Source organism: Athene noctua, chromosome 1 (genome assembly GCF_965140245.1).
Source record: "Athene noctua chromosome 1, bAthNoc1.hap1.1, whole genome shotgun sequence".
NCBI classification, from domain to species: Eukaryota; Metazoa; Chordata; class Aves; order Strigiformes; family Strigidae; genus Athene; species Athene noctua.
In genome coordinates, this window is record NC_134037.1 from 141,607,414 (window position 1) to 141,629,323 (window position 21,910).

Consider the following 21,910-nt stretch of genomic DNA (forward strand, 5'->3'; position numbering starts at 1 on the left):
ATGGGAATACCAGGTCTACTACAGTTAAGTTTTTCTTTTTTGTAAAAAAAACTTTAATGGATGGAAGAGATGCTGATTCTATATTAAGACAGGTAAAAGAAGAAGAAATAAGTCAAATTTTGAAGGTTGAGCTGCTGTAAGCCATTCACATAAAAATCAAAATTCTGAAGTTCATTGTCTTGTCTGCTCTCCAGTATTTACCCTGGAAGGGAACACCCAGCCTTCAGCAGTAACCATTTCTCCTTGAAATTAAAAATTCTCAGCTGTCCTTTAAAATGTCTTCTTTTCATTGCCAATGAAAATGTTGTAGACCCAGGCAGGTTTGGCAGTCTCTCAGGGAATAAGGTAGAGTTTATTCAGTTTTAGGGAACATAGAACATCAAGTGTTGTTGGGCTTTCTGGAGGTGCTTCTGGAGGTAGAGACTGATACTAAAAATTCAGACTGTAGAGACTCAGATGGAGGATACTGGAAAGACGCAAGGAGGAAGAAAAATGTTGTAGGATAACTGTGGTATAATCTTACATCAGAGAGTGGTGACTATGTGTTGTGCTGATTAAAAATACCAGTTAAACTCGGACACCAGAGTGAAAAGGGTGGGTGTATTTTACTGGTGATAACCAATGTAACAGTGTAATACAGAAAACATGCAGTAAGAAAAAGCAGAATAGTGCACTTAAAGCAACAAACAGGAGAATACAGGGTAATGCATCAAATCATTACTACACAAGAGAAAGAATAGTGATTAAGAAAAATACATCACCACTTGCATATATTATTATCATCCAGATCCGCAGTCGCTGGGGAGCCCCAGTTACAGCGAGGGTTTGGAGAGCCTGTCCCGGCAAGTGGGAAATCCTACGTGGTGCGTCCACCTGTAGGTGAGGCATCCAAAGTCGCTGCAGACAGGCCCAGCCTTATATACCAGAGATCGACCAGCCAGAATAGCTGGCACCTTTGTTTTGAGCGGAAAATTTCTGGTTTCATTCTCCTGTTGATTCCACCCAAAACCTGGCCAGGGCTGGGGGGGGGTGGGGGGGGGTGGGAACCAAGGGAGTTTCTAACAAGGCCAGATACTTGGGTTCTCAGCCTTGAACAAGGCTAAACAAGGGAAGCTGGGTACATTCTCTCCTTACTACTGTTATATTTTGTCTAAGCTGCATCTTTCGCTAGTGAGTTTACATACTTTGTTAATGATTACGGACTAAGTTAGCAGCTTTGGCTTGGGGCCTGTTGTTCAGGCTGCAGTACTTCAAAGCTTTAGCACTTTTTACATCAGATAAGTGCATTGTTATAACTTAGTACAATGCCTACTAGCACAATGGTTGTCAGTTATAATATACAGGATTCATCTATAGGTCAACTCTGGCTTGGGCCGGTTGTCCAGGCCTTAGCATTTCACCATGGTGGAGGAGATGGCATAAGGAACAGTCTTACTGGAATTAGTTAAGAAAGTAGAATTGTGAGTTTTGAACATAATTTTAAAATAAATTAACATCTTAAATATATGTTTCCTGGAGGAAAAAATTCCTTCTTCTTTTATTTTTCTCTCCTTTTTCCACTGAAAATAGGGAAAAAAAAATCCAGTGAAATAAGAATTAGGGGGTTTTTATCAAGAAAAATGGTGTCATGGTTTAACACCATCCACAACTAAGCACCACACAGCTGCTTGTGCACTTATCCACCCCTCCTAGTGGTATGGGGACGAGAATCGAAACCAAGTAAAACTCGTGGGCTGAGAGAAGAACAGTTTACTAACTGAAATAAAAATTAAATTCTAATAATAGTAAAAATAATAATTGTAATGCAAAAGAAGATAACAAACAGAGAAAGAAATAAAACCCAGGAAAAGACAAGCAATACACAATGTAATTCTCACCACCCACTGACTGATGCTCAGCCGGTCCCCGAGCAGTGATGTCCGCCAGCTCCCCCCAGTTTATGTACTGGGCATGACGTCATGTGGTGTGGAACATCCCTTTGGCCAGTTTGGGTCAGCTGTCCTGGTTGTGTCCTCTCACAGCTTCTTGTGCTCCTCCAGCCTCCTTGCTGACAGGGCATGAGAAGTTGAAAAATCCTTGACGTAGTATAAACACTACTTAGCAACATCTGAAAACATCAGTGTGTTTCAACATTATTCTCATCCTAAATCCAAAACACAACACTGTACCAGCTACTAGGAAGAAAATTAACTCTATCCCAGCTGAAATCAGATAATTTAAAATGCTAACCCCATGGTTTTTTACTCAAATATTCAATAGAATGGGATCAGTTTAATTTTTTTTTGTTTCTTGTCATGAAATATTTAGCGTAAGTATCATTTGGCTATTTCCTTTCAGTTGACCATTTCACTTCAATTAAAAATGAAAAAGAATTCAGAAATTCTGTTTTCATCTACAAGACAAATTATGACATTTTTATGAACTGTCTTGTACTTAAAAGTGGATTTGCTAAGAACAGTTCTAATCTGAATGAAATTCTAATCTTTCAGGTTTTATTCTTTTAACCTGATTAAAGTGCCAGAATTTTGGAATGTTTTATGAAGGAAAATGTTCTGAAGATTTTTTGGACTTAAAATTATCTTTAAATGTAAAATTAATGTAAAAATCTCAATTTTCAACTTTAGGAAAAATCAGTGTTATGAAACATTTTGGAACATTTTGAACAAGTTGTTGTTCAAAAGGACTTCTTTTATATTCCCAGAAATCTTGTCAGTCTTACTATAATTCCTTTCCACATCTCTTTTAAAAAAGCATGGTTTTGAGGTTTCATCAGCAAACAGTGCAAAGAATGCAAATGTGGAACAATTTAGTATGGTGAAACTGCATATCCATCAACTCACTCACTAGACGGATTACTATTCACGGTATGTCTGGTCATATAGTGAGTCTTATTTTTCCTGAGATACTGTGGACTATTATATAGTGTCCTGTGGTTACTTGGTAAGCAAATCAAGTCACTACTTTTCATTCAAATAAGGTTATTTTTTGTAGTTGAACTACTGAAATAAAGAATATTAATTAGGAATTCAGCTGTTTTTTTCTGTTTGTGAATCATTCATGAATTAGTCCTGATTTCTCTGAATGCCATTTTTATTTGTCAGTAGTCTCTGAATATTTTCAGTTAATAACTTAAAGCTTAAGGGGATTTTGAGCACTGTTTGCCTTGAGATTATTCATTATTTATGTTGAACTATTAGACATATGACATATTTAAGCAACGTGTCTGGAAGACCAGCATATTTTAATTATGGAAAAAAACAAAGAAAAAAAATTGAACCTGGTAAAATGCTTCAGTCCAATATACTTATCTGCAGAATAGTTAACAGAACATGCATCTGCCCTCAGAACATATTCTGTGAGGATCTGGCAACTCTCACAAACAAAATCTCAGCTCATTGATCAAATAAATTGTTATAAATTGGCTATCCATACATGGTAGATTTTTTTTTTAGTGGGAGCATGTAAAATATGTAAATATATGTTTATAATTGTATTCATGAACCCGCTTTTGTATGATAGTGTTGATTTAGTACTCTACTGAGGTCCCCTTTGGTGTTTACATTTGCTTTCTCCTGTTGTTTTATGCCTAATTATTCATTCAAAATGTGCATTATTCAAATGATGGCCTATTGCTTTCATTTCTGCTTTACTTTCTTCCTTTACAGTTAATAGCACCATGACAGTTTTGCCAATGAAGAAGTTAGTCATGTTTAATTCACCTACATCAGAACTCCAGTTCCCTGTCCTCATCCCACCCCTCCAAGTGCAAAACAAAATCAGCAGCTGTTTTAGACCCAAACTTTTATTTCTAAAATACAACAAATAATATTACTTTTAAATTAATCTGACCAGCAGAGAAAAGGTTGGGTTTATTTCCTGTTAGCTCATTTCAGATGCTGAAACTATTAAAAAAAAAGCCCACTTACAACCTCATGAATAGTTCTAGTGTCCAGACCTGTTGCATATGGTGTCTCCTTCAGTGTATTGCATGGCCTGCTGAGCTGTGACCCAGTGGTTTTTATAAACTCTGAGTGATGTAGCAGGTTCAGACTGCATGCTATTATCTGCCAAGCTCTGCTAAGATATGTATACAGAAAGAGCTTGTTCCAAGAACAAATCTTTCACTGGTTGACACTAAAAAACAACTCTCCAAAACATGAAAAAATCTAGGCACTTCCTAGACATGCAAAGCATTTGGTAGATATCTGATGTTTTGAAGGATGTTCTTTGTGTGATTTATTATTTATTGAAGAATTTCATTGGAAATACCTATTGAGGAAAATAAATAACTTTCAGGTAATATGAAAAATGGTATAGTATTTTTTTGGTAAGGATTAGATGGGAGTGGGTATAGATTTTTCAAAAGTCCTGATCATTTACAGTTCCACCAGAAATCAATGGTGGAGCTGCAGCTGCTCAGCACCTCTGTAAAATCAGACCCTCTAAGAATCAGAACAGTAATGGCAATTACACCATCAAGGCCAAAATTACTAGACCTATAAATTCTTTTGCTTCACTATTATTCTCTGAAAAGTGATTTATAAAAAATGGTGTCTTGGGGATTTCCATTTTAACACAACTCAGTGACTTTGTAGCTCACTTGATTCATTTCAAGAGAGGAGCACATTGCTGCTGTAGCAGACACCTGAAAGTTAATCCTTTCTTTCAACTTTATTTCTCGCAGGTACTGTCAGTAAAAGTTTGGGGGGTCAAATACTGTCTCATAGTTGCATCCACTTACCACTGTTCTGTTCCAAGGGAAAAGAAATATAGGGCTTTAGTTAATAGCATAGTAAATATGACAACAATCTCATGCTTTTGTGGAAAAAGAAAATGAGCACTCTATTGGGGATGTAAGCAACAGTCATATTGGTAAGGTACATTGTGTAATCCTCCCATTCTCTTCAGAAGTAGTAAGGCAATGGCTAAAATTTTCAGTCTAATTCTGGATAATTCAGTTCAGCAGAAATTTAGATCAGGAGAAGAGAATTTAGAGAAAAGTGAAGAAAAACATTAATTGAGATATACGGAAGGAAATGGGTTGTTTAGCTGCTGCAGGTTGGGATCAACTGCCAGCAGGATCGTGCAGGTAGAGCAGACCCTAACTGGAGAAAGGGAGTTTAGTAGATCACCTTTTTAGGTTCTTCCAGGCTCTGTGTTGACTGGTTGCATGGTTACTCTAGAAAAGCCTTCCACAGATCTCATTGGCTTGAATTTAAATATTGGAAAAGAGATTCGACACAGCAAGGAGGAGCAGAATCTGTTCCCTATCTGAGCCTGACTTCTCTCCTTGTTCACTCTTGCTGCCCTAACTGCTGACCTACTTGCCACTCCTGAGCAAATATATTTTTCTCCCTTTGCTTCATTTTCTCATGAGAAGTTTTGAAAGGCCCTGGCTGTACCCTTGATCTGCTTATGCTTGGTTTTCTACCAAAAAAAAAAAAAAGAGAGAGAGAACGCACCTAAACACCTAAATCTGCACAGGAAAACTAATTTCTACACTGCTCTGAAATGATAACAGCAGATCTCTTCAGATGGTTGTGTTTCAAAACTGGTTCTGACAGAGCTGCCTCCTGTCGATGTTCAGTGTGAGCAAACTTCTCACTTGCAGACAGCGAAGGAAAACAACCGTGTGTAACAACAGACTCTCTGGCAACAGTGGAAGATCCTTAGTAAAACAAAATAAAAGTTGGGCTTCCTATCTCAAAAGGTTTCAGATTAGCTCCTGTTCTGAACAAGGACGTAACACTGAAGGTCTCAAAAATGTTTCTAAAATAATAACCTAGGCTGGAGGGGAAGGGATTGGGTCAGCAGAATTTTGTAGTTAATTTCCTAGCAGCTCGGAGTGCAGTGTCCTTTTCAGACCAAACTTCTCAGTGTTTCAGTGTTTCAAATCAGTCCTTTTGAACTAGAAGAGCTCAACAGTAAAAATAATAATAAAAAACCCCCCAACTTTTGTAAGTGGAGATCCTTGTAGAAACTGAATCCTTTGCCCATAAAGAGTTTCAGTTTTGATGAGCCAACAAAAAAGTTTCATTGCTGAACTCTCTGACTTTGTTTCTAACCCTGGAAACTTGTTTGAGTAAAATAGTAGAATATAACACTAGCTGATGTGCAGGCGCCCTCTTGACAGCACATGTATTTGTCACCTCATTCAGTTCAGTGGATGCCTTGCCAGCAGGCTTTTGATTTCCAGATTTTTGTTGCAAATTACAGCTCTCCAATGTCAGCTTTAACCTGTCTCTGTCCTTTTGTATTGTCTGTAGTCTTTTTAATTAGGTGGCACAATTTATTCCCCTTAAATCAGTGTAATGTGGTAAAAGGTGCATACTCAGTGCCAAAATTTTGTTAGCAAAACAGCACTTGATTCCAAATAAATTGTGTTGTCCTTTCTTTGTCATGGTGCAGCCTGTGATAGTTTAGACAACATCTTCGCTGACTTCATGCTTTGTTATGACAGCTTGTTGGTCCCTTCCAGAGACAAATATCAACCTTTTCCTCATCCATAGTTATTCCATGGCATTTCAGAATTTAGAGGGCAGCTGCGTTAAATACACACAGAACCTTTCCGTGCCAATATCAGAAAGACCTCTCCCTCTGTGTAATAGTACTTGTTAAATCAGCATCATTTAGCTGTCTCTGGGCTTGGCCTGCAATTCTCTGCATATTTGGTTCATTTCAGGGAGTGTGCAAATGTTACAGGAAATCTCATTCCTAAGTAGCATTAATACAGAACATTGTTTTACTGCTCTGTTTACAGGACTCTCATATTTCTTATTGAACCAACTGATAAGAAGGAAGGGAGTGGAAGAAAGAAAACATAATGCGTACACATTCTTTCACCATAAAGAATGCATTAAGCAAAAAATCCCAGCAACAGATGTCTCAGAAGTAGTATGGGGATCTGACAGTGGGCTATCTGTTTTGGGGAGGGCTATCCTGATGAAGCTGGAATTATTTCTGTGTGCTTCTCAAGCTTGACTTGGAATTAGGATCCAGATCAATAGCAGCAAGTACCCAACCTGAACAAAAATAAATTTATGAAAATGTTTTCCAGTATTTCCCACCCCATTGTATTAGGTGATGACAGGTTCATTCGGTTACGTAGTACCTTGTAAAAGCAGTATTATTTAACGCAAAGTGCCTTGGGAGGAGAGAAGGAAATGGAGAACCATGTTGTGAATCCTAAACAAAAGCTTTTTGTTACTTAGAAACGGGGAAGACTTCCTTTTGGTGCCATGTTAAATAGATACCAAGAAGCTACTAGCAGCAGTTCACTGAGTACAAATATATCTGAGCACTTGTTGGATCTGAGCTTCACAGGTTGCTAGCTTGGGAATGCACATAAAAAGATTTACATGCAACCACTATACTTCTGCCAGTTTGATTAGAAGACTGGATATGATACCCCTAATTATAAAGTGAAATTACTAAGAGAAAATCCTGCTGAGATCCCATTATGATGGATATTGAGATAGTGAAACAATTACAGTGGTAGCCCATCTGAATGTCAAAATAAATGAATAAACTCTTGCCAGTGGAAGTTATAATGCTGTTAAATAAATGAGATTAAATCCTGAAAGCAACCAACACAGAAAAATATGTCAATTCTGCAGTCCTGATCAAAGTAAGGAAACTGGACTGAAACTATTGGAACAGTCTGCAAATGTATTTACTGGATATGGGAGCCACAGCTTATTCTAGACCTGCATATGAATTGTTCTAAAATGGACCATCTGGTACAATAATATGCCTCATTTCATTGTTCTGCACCCCTCATTTCTATAATTGTTAGAATAGAAGTGATCTAGACTGATGAAACATAAGACAATCTATTATCTCTACTCCTAGCAGCCTGGCAGAGAAGTTGGGCAGGGCTATCTAAAATAACTTGCAATCATTAGTCTTTATCAGCTTCAACATAGACTTCCAAGAAAGTAAATCACTGTGGCCTAGATCATTGACACCATCATTTAGCAGAAGAAAATCAGCTGTATGTATATTGTGATGAGAAGATTCCTCGTTAACAATGTGTGTTGAATAAGATTGCATCCATGTTTTTGAAACCTGTTCCCACCAGTTGTAGCCAAGTGTTTACAGAAGGCACATTACTTTCTAAGATGTTTTCATTTTTTTCTCAACCCATTAATCTGTTATCATGCGATGGAATGTGTCGGATTCCATGTTATAAATATTTTGGAAGAGGGCCAAACACACCAGTCTTACATTGATGTAACTCTTTTCTAGAAAAACACTTCCAGATTTACTTCATAAGTGAGAGAGAATTGGGAAGCCAAAACATTCAGTTTTCAACAAGCCACTAATTGGTGTAACTAGAATATAACTGTGAACTTTTAGAGTCTTAGGACAAATAGGACATGAAGCATTCTCTCCCGTTCCACACTTGCTTTCTTCATTGCTTACTCAAATTCAGGGAGTCTTAACGTGATGGGGCACATGCTAATTTTTCATTAGAATTCCACTGTGGGCTAGCTTCTGATTAAGACCAAACACTGGGATTTTCAGGCATGTCAGATTTTAAGCCAGCTGTTGAAAAACCCAGCTGGATAACTACAGTCACCCAGGTTCCAATGAGGTGCTCAAGAATGTTCCTAACTGGAAAGATGCAAGTGGTGATGCTGAGTAGTAGTAGGCCTGTATTGTATCAGTTTTGCCACTCTTACAGGCTTCATCCAGCATCGAGGCTGCTTTGGCAACTCAGCTTTGCAAAACCTGGTTAGACAACACTCCAGACATTATCAGTTCAAAGAAGATACATACAGTTTTTGGCAAGGAGCCCTTTATCACTGATGTCTTCAGAAACAGAAAACTAGATGGTTTGGAAATTTTCCTGTAAAAAATCTGTGGGCATCTGAGATTTTAGGAGGCAAGCAGGTGCTTTGAGAATGCTTTTTGTACTTGAGTTACAATGTAGGTACCTGAGTTATATTTCTGGAAATGGCTCATATTCAAGCACATAACTGAATCAGACCTTAATTAATTGAAAAACTACAAAGTATAAATGCATTAAGGGTTAATGTTACAGCAACTTCAGTTAATGATCCAAGACAATTCCGTTTAGTTACAAACCATTATAAAGAAGATGCAAAACAGCCGTTATATGCAGTCACATATAATGGTGTTATTTAACATGTGACCCAGCGGCTTATATTATCTCTTGCAGATGTTTTCAATTGAAATAAGCACATAAAACTTACCATCTCCTGGCACAACTGGTAGAATGTTTTTTCTGCTAGAAAAATAAATTCCGTGCTGCACAGACATTTCATCTGTCACAACCATGATCCATAAAACTGGAAAACTTTTCTCTACTGAAACACTGTCTAACTGAAAAGGAATGAAAACAAAGTGCATTTTTCACCTTTATCTTTTCTTTCTAAAAGACTCTGACATATTAACATATGCAGGTGTTGAATGTCTTTATATAGTAAGAGATCAAATATGGTGAATTTTGTTTCAATATGTTTTAAATAAAATTTCCTCTGAAAAATGATGTGAATATAAATACTAGAGCTCCATGAGCTCCATTCTCCACCTATGTGAACCAAATTGATGTGTAATTAGTGTAATGCTATATAAAAGGAAAATGATTAACTACCTGACTATTAACAAAGTCAAACATTCTAGTTTTTCATTTGCTTTGGGGTTTTAGGTCCAGTGTCTTGGAGACACTCTGGCTTAGAGAATGAATTTTGCCCCAGGAAAATTGTTCTTGTAGTTTCAAATGAATATGCTCCTCATACTTTCCTTCCAGCTGCCTGTTCCATAGCCTGACCCATTATGGAGTGGATCTCTCATAGAAGTGGCTCCATTTTTGAGTGCGTAAGGTCAAATGTAAGTGTTCTGCAGCAAAATAGTTTTCATACCATACGGGGATCCTTCTGAAATAAAGGTGGTGTGTAAACGTTGAAGAGTCATTTTTAATTATAGGTAGGAATAATATTATTTTGAAATGACCACTTATATTTTAGTAGATAATTGTCTTACTATAAAAGAGCAATAGTGGGTTATTTAAATACAGCACTAGTAAATATCAGACATCTTTGCTCTTAATTATTTTATTTTTTCCTGTTGGAGTGGTAAGCAGCTGTGTTACAATACATCCAGTTCCTCTTCAATAATAAAGATGCTTCAGCGTGCTAACTTTTAAATTACCAGATTTGTGGGGACTTAAATCAGGATGTCTCAGAGAACAGGAGACAATCATGTAAGTGTGATATTGGAACTGATGAACTTTGCACAGAAACACAAGCTAGTTGGATATAACACCAAAATTATTTTAGCCTTTTTTGCATCTTGCAAAGTCCACCTGCACAAGAAATGATGGCAGACCCCTCTCCCAGTGGGATGTAATGGTGAATCCTGTCTTTGGAGAACAAAAGACAAGTTATGATTCATGTGTATGGAGGAGGGAGTGCTACGCTTATAGAATTTCCTGTTCAGTACTTTGAAGATGGCACTTGCCTACAATACAAAAAAGGATTTTTCCCTGAAAACTTTTATTTAAGTTACAAAATAAAAATAGAGCCAGATGCTAACTAGAGAGTACAATTCTTTGAAGCAGAAGTCATTTTTTCCTTTCTGTTTCTGTCTAGTACCAACCCAAAGTGATCATGATGTAAAATCACAGTAATAGTAATCTGGAGTCCACGTAGGCTTTATAAGACTGTAATATGATGACAAGATATAGGTGATCCAATATAGATTGGGTTAGGTGAAAGGTCTGAATAGCCCAGTATCCTGTATCTGACAGGAGCCATTAGAAAATACTTGTAGAACAAAGAGACAGAGTTCATAAGAATGTATATTGGTGTCTGACTTCAGGTTGGTGCCCTCTTGTCTATTCCTGATTTTCTTGATCTGTCTGCTCCATAACACAGTTGGAAGAAAGAGAGAGGAGCAGGTGAAAGAATTAAGCGGTTGGTTTTAACCGTGTGCTGCATATTTTCTCTGTACCCTTTTGTTGCCCTCTTCCTCCAGAGCTATAGAATCAGGTGTGGAGTATTAGAACTCCTGCATTTTTCTTCTGACTTGAGCCCAACTGCTGCATGATCCAGTGATTTACTGAAAGATCTGGTTTCTGGACTCAAATGAATAGGTAAGGAAGCCTATACTTTTCAATAATTTTATTTTGCTTGGGATTGTAGGATAAAAATCTCTGAATTCTAACCTAGGTGTATTTTTAAGGTGCAAAGCCCAAAAGACAAATAAAAAGGCAAAATTTAGAATTTTTTTTCCCACCTTACAAATTTGGGGGGCAGACTACTTTTTTTTTTTTTTTTTTTTTTTTTCAAGGGGAGTATATTTGCCTTTTTGGAATCTGCCTCTCCCCTCTCACATAAATGAGTCAGTAGAGAATGACTGGAAAAAACTGGCAAATTAAAAGTGAAGAGTGAAAGGCAAAAAGTAAAAGAAAAAAAATTAGAGCAGAGATTTTAATGACTAAATAGATACCTGCATGTGTGAAAAATAAGGTAAGGAATGTCTGTATATCACAATGTAATGCAATGCAGCAAGATGTGAAATCACTAAAGAATCTAGCTGAGGTTAAAAGTAACGCTTTAGACCCCATATCATGGAATTCAGCATGGTATGATTTACCCTGCCAAAAAGTTAAATGAGTTAGCTGAGGCTGAATGGTGTATTTCTGCACTGCTCTGCAGCACAGGCATCTGCAGACTATAATGTTATGATTTGGTTATGAGGCCTTTGTACAAGTTACACCTCATTTCATGCGTGTGTTCTCTTGCTGGCATTGGTGGCCCCAGCCTAAATTGTCACACTGCAATGGTGGCATGAAAATGTTAAGAGTTCAGCCTGATCCCTCCCACCTTGTCTGGTTTATCTGAACAGTTGTTTGACTAGCTGTCACTAAGGGAAATGCACAGCAGACTTTAACAAGAATTTGCGAACCTCAAGTTGCACTGTAGCTTGCCTACCTTGGGAAGTTATCAATTAGATCTTGGTCCAGACTGACATAAAACTGAATGTTAACGTTCTCATGGATTATCCTGGGGTTTTGGAATAATTGAGACAATTTCTGGTTGAAATTCTTCAGCAAGATTTGGAAGTGTGAAACACATGGGGGCTTACAAAGGAAAGCCACTTGAATGGTTTGTTGTATTACAGGTACAATATGGCCCAGCTGCCTAAGCTGGTGCTGTATGCTGTATCTCTGTGCTTCAAGTCGGGGATAGGTACTAAAGAAAGCAGTCTTAGAAGCCCTTATGCACATCAGTGTTACATAAATATGAGTGAGTAAGGACTGCAGATCAGGTCAAAAATTCCCATGGATCTGTAGCTGCCCTTGTGCTCACCTCAACATCTGTGACAAGAATTTAGTTTTGACACGTCCTTGTGTTGCAAAAAAAAAAAAAAAAAAATTACAGTGACTGTGAAGCAAGACAAATCTAGAGGCAGCTACAAAAATAAAAGTCTTACCTGGTTGTTTACTTGAGGCTGGGTGTTAAATCCAAAGATCCCTACTTCTGGAGTTTTCCTATTTGGTATTTAGTTTGTGCTGCAATGGATTGTCAATGTTGTCAATGGATATAGATCCACATTCAGACTTCCCTGAATTAAAGAGAAAGCATAAATGAAGAATATCCTTTTGGGATTAAGCTCTGAGGGTGATGAATGCTCACCATCCCTCCATTATACAAAAAAGGGGAGGTTTGTGGTGAAAGCACTGCAAAATGTAAGCAAGACTCAAGCCTCTATTCCTAGCAGCACTGGTGACCTTTGTATATGTTGGTTTTGAAAGAGATTTGTAGTGTGCAGTTCCCTTTCTTTGCAGTGGCAATAATGTAGCTTTTCCTGCATAACAGACATATTTAGATAATTGCACTGAATGCTGAGATGCCTCTGTGATGTGGCATCTCAGAGAAATCATTACAAATAATTTTAAAAGCCTGATGATACATTATTCCTAACTGAGAAATAACAATTATTTAAAAAATATTAGGGCTTATCAGTTCAATGCCATGTAAAAATTCTGTACCTTTCCCTGTTAGAGGCATACTCGGATGATATTTTTCATAAGGTATTTGCAATAATATCCATTAAACAGCAAAGCTGCTCTTCTCTGGCAGGCATGAGTAGCCAAGATTGTAACACAAATTTCTTCCCTCTCCTCACCAACTCCTTTGGGATGCAACATTTTGCCAAGGGTACATCAAGAACGTTTGGTCATTTGCAGTTTTCCATATCAAATGGGCTACCATTGACACAGGAGCGGTTAACTTCTAGCATCAAGATCTAAAATTAATTACCATTCCCACTGAGTTAACTTGAACAGATAAACCATTGTTTAATGAAATGTTGTCAAGGTAGATGCAGTTTTCCATCTCAACATGAAGGGAAAGTGTAAGTTAAATAATTTACTACCTTGATAGCTTCCATGCCTGTAACCAGATTGATAGGTAGAAAGCTGACCTGGATGTTCTGATAAATGGACTGTGCTTCATGTATGTTTGCTGGGTTGTGGGGATTGTTTGCTTTTGGGGTTTTTTTTTTAGTACCTTTCTTGGGGGGATAGAGGCATTATGAGGCTCTTAAAAAAAAAATTGAAGTAATCATTTTACCCACAGCTAGGGTATTGATAAAAGCATGAGTAGCATGTTTTGTGTTGGAATATTGAGGGCTTGTACTGGATATGAGATCCAACATTGTGGCTTTCTCCTGTAGTTGCTTGGCCGCTACAGCATTGCCAGGGCATTGTATCTGTCTAGTTGAGTACAACCTCGTTTGATGTCCCCACTTCCATGTCTCACCCATCCTGTAGCTCCATCCCAGACACAGATTTAGTGGGGACAGAGAGGTAACTGACACTGTATTCAGAGATGAACTGGGCTTCATCTTATATGAGTGTCAGGGGCAAGGACATGCTGCAGGAAACCTTTTATTTTTAACCTACCTGGCAGGAGAGTTTCTACCCTGATGAAAAATTATCTGTAATGGTGTTACTTCTCTGAGGGAGGGAATCCATCCGGATCTGGGCTACCAGCTGCTCAATAACACTGCTGTCTTCATGAGGGGAGAATAAACCCTGCTGCTTAAAGTGACAGGGACCTCTGCCAGAGCATCCTCCCAGTGGATTATGTTCAGCATTTCAGAGATTTTGTATTGAAATACCCTTTAGGCACAGCCCTCCTTTTCTGACCAGAAGGAAGAAGACAAACTCCAGAATGTGGCTTTTATTGCTTAGGAACATCTTTAGATCTTTGCTCATTTTCTGGACTTTTAACTCAGATCTTCTGGATTTTTCTCTAGATTTTTTTTCAGTTACTTGAAGGACGTTTCAGATGGTATGCAGGCTCCCTTGGGGGGGGGGGGGGGGAATATATATATTTTTATATATATATATACACACCATGATGTCTGAATGAGCATAATGAGAGGCTTAAATCTACTCTCGGTGTGGGCACAGAGGTACTGTAGGCCATTTAGGCCATTACTCTTTACTTCTGGTCCTTCTTCCTTTTAATTTTTTACTTTTTTACTTTTTTTTGTTGGGTGATTTGTTGGTTTTTTTGATACCACAGTTTATTTTCCTTTTGGTGTTTTCCACTCTCCCATTCCCAAACTCTTTTGTTGTTAAATGATTAAATGATTATCAAATGGGCAGAGGATTTTTCAGCACTTTTGTTGCCATGGCAACTGGATGTGAGGGCCAGAGAAGGAATAGAATTTGAGCATCAGAAATAAAATTGAATCAAACTACTTTTGCTATTAGAGAACTTTGCCCACAATTCACTTTACTCCAATGAAGTTATTTTTATGCAAAGGAAAACAAACTCTTGTGGGGGAAAAGGGGGAGCAAAAGAAAACTTTTATCTTCTTTACCGCATCTTTTTACTGCAGAATTTTTAAAGGTTTTTTTTTTAAGGTGCCACTTTGGGACCATGTTTATACTCAGTTTTTCTTTGATCAGACTCCTGTGTCCCTTTTATGTCCTGTGTCCCTTTTGGAGGGGGCTTTCTTTCAGCACTCTCAGACTTTTATATTGTACTGGGGAATTCAAAGTTAGGGTTCTGGGCTTGACTTTTTCTGTAAGCTAAACCCAGGCCTACATAACCAGCAGTGGTTGCACTCATAAAAGAAGGGATCTGAAGGAGGAGAAGTCAGAAAAGAAGTGCTATGAAAGGTTCCTCACTGCCTCATATTGCTTTTTATAGTGCTTCTTTTTCCCCCTTCCTTGTTTCCAGTTATGTCTACTTTGGAGACAGAAAAAGGAGCCATGGAATGGTTTTCTTCCTTCATCTTCCATACAGAAAGGATGGGCAGAATCTCTTCAAGGAACTATCGCTCTACCTCAACAAAAAGGGTGCTGATTCAGGACACAAAAAGAGCAACAAAAAGACTCAGAGCCATATACAGAGGACTCGGCTCTTGGCCTCATCAACCCCGGAAGATCTTTATTCCATTTTAGAGGTATACTTACTATCACTGTCCTTGCAGACTGTGTAGAATCAAGTCTCCCACCCATCCTTCTCCACAGTCTCTCCCCAGCTAAGACTTCTATAACTAGAAAAGGGTCAAGGCTTGAGCATGGATAGGTTTGTAGGGCTTTGAGAAGGTGTATCAATTCCAGCTTGAAGGTTCAATGCCTTCATTGGTAGGCATACAACTCTCTGCCAGGTGGCTTGGGGAGATATGATAACATTGTAGAGCAACTTGCTTAGTCTCCCAAATAATCCTTCATTTTAGGTTTTTGTGGTTTGTGGGTTTTTTTATTGTGCTGAATTACTATAAAAGGTTAAACTGTTTAATGATGGTAGGTAATGTAAGCACCTGTTAACATATTCTGAAGTCATGTTTCTAAATAGTTCAGAAATTGCAAGCTTTAATTCCAGAAGAATAGTTTGGTTTTTAGTGTTTGTAATCAAAGGTAATGATTCAAGTAATTTTAGCAGGAGGGTGTGGGAGGGGTTTTAGTGTGGGTGTGTGGAATCTGGATGTTGGTTTGTTTCTTTTTTTCTCAATATTGAAATGTGATTAGCTATATTATTCTTCCCCTTATTTTTCACTGTTACTTATTATTCTTATGCATTCTGGGTAGAAAGGAATGCATGGACAAAGGCTTTGGTAGAAGGCATGAAAAGATTAGGTCTTGGATTGAAATGGAAATACAGATGGAAAGTCAGGACTGGACAATTATTGCCCCATTCACTTGGTCTGGATGATGTCTTTGTCAGGCATGCAGTTGTTGGAATAGTTGTGATGGGAACTAAATTAGCTGCTTACTCTTTCCAGCATGAGGAATTGACATGTCGAATATCACTCAAGGGAATGGGATGGTTTTTAAGGTTTAGGACCTGGCAGTTAATGTGATTTTTGGAGTATCTAATTGACAGGAGTGGGGGATCATAAGATTTCTCTTCCCATGGAAACCTTATTTTTCTTTCTGCAGCCCTGATTATCTTACTGACCAAATACTGATGAATGTTGAAGTTAAGGCAAGGGTAATCAAACCTGTTATTGTTACTTGTCATTAAGTCATTCAAGCTTGTTTGAAAATTACCAGACTCTATCCAGCTGCAATGTTGAACTCCAAGCAGTAGACATTATTTACCTCTATCAGGGAAACATTCTTGAACTGCTGCTGTTCCTGGGCGGATGTCTCATTTTAGAAGGCACTGATGCTCCTTTTTGTATGTCGGGCTTGAGAGCAAATTCTATCTGGGTAGGTCCCCTAACCTCAGCATTTCTTGACCAATCTTTTCATTTCCTGCGCTGAATTTGTATGTTTTTCATTCTAAAATTCAGAACAGAAGGATTATACTTAAGCAGGAGACTTGACTATAGCTGATGCATTGCTTTGTTCTTCCTTTTTCTCTGTGAATCATATTATTGGCTTGCTGGGACAGATAGCTAGATTCATCAGAAGTTTAGTTCTTACTCTTTTTTGAAATTTTTTTCTTTGTAATAGGTGAGGTCAAAGACAAAAAAGATGTCCTTCTGTCTTGCGTTTATACCTAAAAGCCTCAATGGACATTGTTTTGGTTAATATGGTTTGCCTAAAATGTGGGTGAGTTTATGTTAGGTTCTGTATGTCTGCGCTTTTTCCACATCACTGGTTCCTCATTGCTTCAATATTGATAGCAACTGTCATGCAAGAGACTAAAAAGCATCTTTAATGTATTCTGGTGAGCTCTCTTTGTGGCTGCGTTGAGCTTAGAAATAGTTACACTCTTATTTCTGGAAGAAATGAGCAGTCTCATAAAAGAGCAAAGTAATAAGGAAATAGGCCCAAGTATAATACTCTAGCTGTCTCTTTCACACACTTGAGAATTTACTTTATTCTGGGTATTGCTGTTTAAAACACAACAGTATTTTCTTGCCTACAGTTTCTTTATTCTCACTTTCTTCTCATGGGTTTACACTGATCTGTGCAAAGTCTGACTGACTTTATATAGATGTAGAAATAAGAAGTTGCTGCATAACACTCTGATCTGCTGCAGTGACTGGATTGACATTACGATGGTTTGGATCCCAATAGCTGCTCTTGAAAATGTGACTGCCTTGCAGGCTGTCAGACCCGGAGCATACAGATGGATGTCTGATGTTCAGTCTTGTCTAATTTCAGCTTGCATAGGCAAATATGTGCCTCCATTAAGATAGACACTGTCTGGTGGATGAAGAAGGTCATGTGTCTCTGAGCTGTGTAGAATTTCTAAAATTCTTCAAAACTGTTGAGCCCTCTGCCTAGGAATTACCTATCCATCTGTGTAACAGTCCCTAGCAGACTGGTGATTTTAATCATTGGCAACAGGGACAGAAATGTCTCCTTTTCCTCTGCCTTTCACTGAAGGATCATCTTGAGCTGGAGTTTCCTAAAGAAATTCAGCACTGAAAGCATGTTGCCACGGGGCTTGACACACTAGATTTCAAAGAGCCACACTGCTCTACATCTTTATTGCCACTCTTTTTACAGGTCAGGACAGCTACAGAACACTGCCTGAAGTGACAGTGATGAATTATGTAGTATTGCTGTTAGTGGGAAATGGAGTGGCTATAATGTAATATGTGAGCATCTTAAAAACACGAACCAATTCACCAATGACAGATGTGGTGATGAACGTGTGGAATTAAAGTAAATGGCATCATGTATAAGCAATCAATGATTTGGAACAATAAAACTCTGTGATATGAATCCTTATATTGTCTATTGACTCACCTCCTAGATAATTACCCTGTCTTACCTCTCACCCAAAAGCCTTGGGCCTGTAATCTCCTGCTGTAAGCCCTGTGCTTGGCAGACTATTTATACTTGGCATCTGATCTTTCTCAGCAGTCCTAAACATCTCACACAACACACCAGAAAAATCTGGATTTTCCAAGTTTCTCACCTATATAGACAAAATGTCCTTCTTCCTCTCTAAATGCACAAGTTAGTAGGAAAAGTTTCCACGTTTCAGAAAGAACAGGTTTCCAGATTATCAGGAACTTGCTAAATGCCGCACAGAGCAACATCACTGTTGTCTTTGAAAGGACCAATGATAAGGTAGATGGTAAACTCAAGAAGTGCTGAGGGCTGAGAACAGTCTTTTGCTTGAGAACAGTTTGAGAGTCTTGATCTTGATTTTTTTCCAGCCAACAGTTCTCAATCTGCGTCTTTGGAGTTGCTTTTTGTTGTTGTTGTTGTTGTTGTTATAAAAACCAAAACAAAACCCAAACAGGCTAAGGCCTGTGATCCACCTTCTCCATCTTTTTTTTCTCTGACAGTGTCCAGTGTTTCATAGGGAGGATACAAAAGATCTGTGTTCAATTGTTTGTGTACATTACTTATATGTGCTTTCATATTCTTCCCACTCCGTCCCAAATGTAAGTTAACTACTGTGATTCTGAGTATGTTCTTCCTTTATAAAGATTCAGAATTCTTTGACTTAAGAACTAGAAATCTTATTACATTGTCTTCTGATGTAACTCTGGTTTGGGAGGCAGAGTCACTGATAGGGAAGATGAAGGAAGAGTAATTTGAATAAATGAAGATTAAAGATTGAAATATTTTTGCAAGAACATTTTAAAACAACATTCATTTTTCCTCCCTTTCAGTTCCCCAATTGCCTCTCCTGCGATCCTCCTCTTCCGCTCTGTTTCACATCCCCTTCTCCTCTGTTCTATTCTTCCATTGTATAAACTTCCCTAATTTTTCTGTCTCAGTTATTTATCAAATGATATTGTAGTTACATGTTTTACAACAGCTGCACTGTGCAGACTGGAGACTAGAAGTACCACAGAAAAGGCAGATGCTCATCAGAACTGTAGTGATGGATAAAAAGTAGGAGTAGGGTATTTTCTGTAAGCCTAGAGGCAGAGCATCTTCTCTTACATATTGCTGTTGCCTAGCCCACATCACTGTATGTTGTGGTGTTGCTGCTGCTAAGTCATTCTCTATTTAAGGCAGCGCAGTCATAGGCACAATCGTTTTATTAAAAAACAAACTTCACAGTAGCCGAGTGTCCTGGAGAAATCATATTATTTGAAAAATAGATTGTACTTCTATGTGTTAGTGAACACAGCACTTTGAGGCAACTGCATGAGCAGTAATTGTTCACCCAGGGTTAGCTTAAGCCATAGGGACATTTGCCACAGGCTGAAATGGCAGTCTGTCACAGCCCTGCTGTATAAATTATGCGTGACAGTTATAAAGAAGGAACCAAACTGGGGAGAGGCCTGGGACAAAATCAGCCCTGAACAAACTGCTTCAGAGTCCTGACAGTGTTCCTCACTGGAATGAGGAGTTTGCAGCTAAAAATGGATATTACAGAGTGAAACTGAAAATAGAGGAGGCTCTTACAGCAGAGGTAGGGAAGGACGGTGGAAATGAAAGGTCACTCAGGCCTATGCAAAATAATGAAAGCTGGCATTTCCCAGTTGCAGCCCATTCTCTCCTGGTCACTCAGTGATCTGAAAATAATACAGATTCACAGTTCTTTCTCTCCTGTCAGTGTGGTCAGTGACCTTACAACAACATCCTGTAGTGCATTAAAAGAAATCTATTAAAAAAAACATTACCGGTCCCACCCTCTGAAATTAAAGCGGGGTGGGAAAGAGTCATAAATAAAGGTGCTTCTCAAGTGAATTAGCCATCCTGGTATCTGGATGAGAAGACAGGAAATAACGAGTGACATTGCAATCTATCAGAGGTAGAAGCTAAATGAGATGCTGAAGTCACAAAATGAATGCTGTTGGTTACATTCGGGATTAGCTTTCTTCCACCCCCCATCCCCCCAAAAAAAACCCACTAATTTTTTTCTTCCAGGGGCCCTCAGAATAAAACCTAAACAATTCCCTATTGTTCATTATAGTTAGTTTCTCTGACAAAATTTAAACTCTCAGGGACAGTCAGGAGTTGTTTACAGTTGACTGATTAATCTCTTGATGCTAATGCTAAGGTCATTAAATAAACATTTCAGGGAGATGCTTAGATTTGATATGAAAAAGTATCCAAGTATGTGCCTGGAAGAGGATTAAAATGTATATTGTTAGAGTTTGAACTAATTTAGGCTTATACCTTCTGAAATCCTAACTGTGTCAAGGCAAATTTTACTTCAGTACCAGAAAGCCGGACACAGCTGAGGTATGTGGGGGAGGGTGTTCAGATGTACTTCTGGGTTTTGCTGGAGACTATGTTTGTGTTTCAAAGCTTATCTGAATCTGTGACTGAGTGTGAATTTAGGTGTTTGCAGGTTAATTTCAAATAAAAAGAAGATTTGATAAGTAACTAATTACTAGTGATGTATGACATGGGGTTTCAAGGACAGCTTAATTGTACCCAACCAATGAAAGGAATGTGATGTACTGCTAAAATTCCGGCCAGCTGCTTTTGATTTCCATTTTTCTCATAAGGACCTTTTTCTCCTGTTCCTCTTTACAGCATCATACAGAGTTATTCATTATATCCTTTACTTTCCAGACTAACTTTGATCAGCAGTATTACCTAAATATCATGACTGCCTTTGGCAAAGAGGAAAGTGCCTCATTATCTAATTATTTTTTTGATGTTGTGACTGGATTGGGAAGAGGTGGTCTGATAGTGGGGCCTTTCCAATGGAAAACTCCATGATAAGAAAATCACACCAAAGAAATAGGAATTCTTTTGTAGGAATGTTCATATAGAAAGCTACAACTTGCTTCTAGACAAATCCTTGAATAAAATGAATAGATGACTGAATTTTCCATTCTTCCCTTGAATTTTCAAGATTCTAGAAAGTTCTACTTCCCCCACCCTTTTTAACTGATGTAGTTGTACTAAATCAGGTGCTTCCATTTGATTCATAGAATTGTTATAGTTGTTGAAAATTATCAAAGACACTATGGTTTACTCAATTAGATGTATTGTAGCTCAGATGCAAAGTCACCTTTTTACAGGAGTGTCTTCAAGCAGTTAATTTCATTCTGGCTTTTGTATGTATTTGAGCTTGCTAAAGCTTTGCACTATTTGCACTCTCACATGGCATGCTGAACTGTGCTGCTGTGCATTAAATTACTGATGGGAAGGCACTTCTAGCATTGTTTCAGAAATGTAAAATAGAAAGTTCATGGGTTTGGGGCAAAGCAATCATTCTGTTCAAACTGGAATTGTTCTGTTTTAGGATCAAACACCAAAGTGAACATATCTGTGTGTGTGCTTGGGATGTGGTTTTGAGATTACTTCAATTATGGGTCAAGAGCACAGTTTGCTCCCATTGGAAGTGTGCACAGAGCAGGCATGAAATTGTAATGGTTGCTTTGCGCCTCAGAGTAGGGAACATCAGAGAAGTCCACAATGGTGCAAATGATATTTTGAACCTCTCAGTCTGAGCTCAGTCACACCAGTGGTGAGGAGTTCTGTATTCCACAGTACAAAAGCTACTGAAATAATTTGTGCTGGCAAATGGACAAT

The 21,910-nt window shown here is 38.2% G+C and overlaps 1 long non-coding RNA gene across 1 annotated transcript; it reads left to right on the plus strand.

The window, feature by feature from the left end:
* The first annotated feature begins 9,772 nt into the window (after nucleotides 1-9,772).
* Nucleotides 9,773-15,525, plus strand: LOC141971200 (uncharacterized). The gene is made up of 3 exons (XR_012635263.1): nucleotides 9,773-9,855; nucleotides 11,002-11,119; nucleotides 15,228-15,525. It is a non-coding gene; the product is annotated as an uncharacterized LOC141971200 (long non-coding RNA).
* Nucleotides 15,526-21,910: the final 6,385 nt, after the last annotated feature.